Source organism: Trachymyrmex cornetzi, unplaced genomic scaffold, assembly GCF_001594075.2.
Source record: "Trachymyrmex cornetzi isolate Tcor2-1 unplaced genomic scaffold, Tcor1.1 scaffold695, whole genome shotgun sequence".
NCBI lineage: Eukaryota > Metazoa > Arthropoda > Insecta > Hymenoptera > Formicidae > Trachymyrmex > Trachymyrmex cornetzi.
Genome location: NW_017300020.1, coordinates 1 through 1770, shown reverse-complemented (window position 1 = coordinate 1770; position 1770 = coordinate 1).

Genomic DNA, 1770 nt, shown 5'->3' with positions numbered 1-1770 from the left:
AAGGCTTTGATTTCTATAGTTTGTGTTATCACATGTACGGTCCTATAATATATTATATTACTTAAGTAAAAATGTTCGTTTTAAGGAATTGAAGAAATTTGTCACGATTATATGCTATCAATTTAATTACAGGTGGAGCAAGTGTCAGAGGCATAAAGAACGGTGTTTTCAGAAATATTCTGAGTGGCTGGTTGAAAAAATCGATTTTTCACAATACGTGGTTAAGAAAATTCCTTCTACATCAAATGCCGGAAGCTCTGGTTTTGGAAGACCTCCTAAAAACTTCAATGATTCTTCCTTGAAAACAAAGCAAAGAAAAGTTAAACAACTTTTAGAAAGAAGCGAAGAAGAATTGTCTTTAGCAACGGAAATGAAACTTAGAAAAAGTGGGAAAAGGGACTCTGCAAATATTATCAAGGAGCTTTCGAATGCTCCTTCTTCAGAAGGTATTGCTATAAAGAAGGCTCGTATTGAGCCGAAATCGGCCCAATGCTTTTCAGCACATCAAGCTTTGGCAATGATGATCGACATGAATTTGTCAACGCATGACTACCGCTTACTCAGAGAATACTCAAAAGATGTAAATTCGACAATATATCCGTCTTATCATCAAGTGCAAGAAGCAAAGCAGTTGTGCTATCCAGAAAAAATTACGATTTCAGAAACTTCTGCCGATATAAATTTGCAATGTTTAATTGATCATACTATAGAAAGGTTGTGCATGGCTCAAAAAGATGTAATTTTGACTATGTTGAATGTATGCGACGTATTTATTAAATGGAAATGGGGTGGAGATGGTGCTGATCGAAGTAGGTACAAACAAAAATGTTCACAAGAAACATTTTCTGACGAAACTTTATTTAGCATTTCTATAGTTCCTATTCAAATGTATGCTATAGTAAACAATGTTAAAACTATCATTTGGCAAAATCCAGCTCCTTCCTCAACACGATATTGTCGTCCAATTAAATTTACTTTTGCGAAAGAAACGAAAGATTTTACAATACAGGAGGTGAAAAATATTGAAAATCAAATTGCTACGATCACTCCAACTGTAATACAGACGGATAATATACATATGTCAGTTATATCAATATTTATATTGTGTATGGTTGATGGCAAAGTTTGCAATGCATTGTCGATGTATTCTTCCACTCAAACTTGCTACATCTGTGGATGTAAACCAATTGAGATGAATGATCCGCGCAAATTACTCGATAAAAAAGCAGACGTCAATATGTTAGCTCTGGGACTCTCGCCATTACATGCCTGGATCAGATTTATGGAGTGTTTGCTTCATATTGCATACAGATTAGATTTTAAAAAGTGACAGGCTAAGGGGGCAGAAATGAAAACTCTTCTTACTAAAAAAAAACAACACATTCAAAATCAATTTAAAAAAGAAATGGGTCTCTTGATAGATATGCCAAAACAAAAGGCCGGCAATACAAATGACGGAAATACGGCAAGGAGGTTCTTCCGAAATGCGGAAAAAAGTGCTCAAATAACAGGCATTGATCAGAGCATTATAGAGCGTTTCCATGTTATCCTCGAATGCCTAAGTTGCGGGTATGCGATTGATCCCACTTTATTTGAGGAATATGCAAAAGTTACAAGAAATCTGTACTGCGAAAAATATAATTGGTACTATATGCCAGTTACAGTTCATAAGATCCTCCACCATGGGAAGGATATTATTGCTTCGTATATACTTCCTATAGGTCAACTATCGGAAGAAGCCCAAGAAGCACGAAATAAAGATAATAGAAG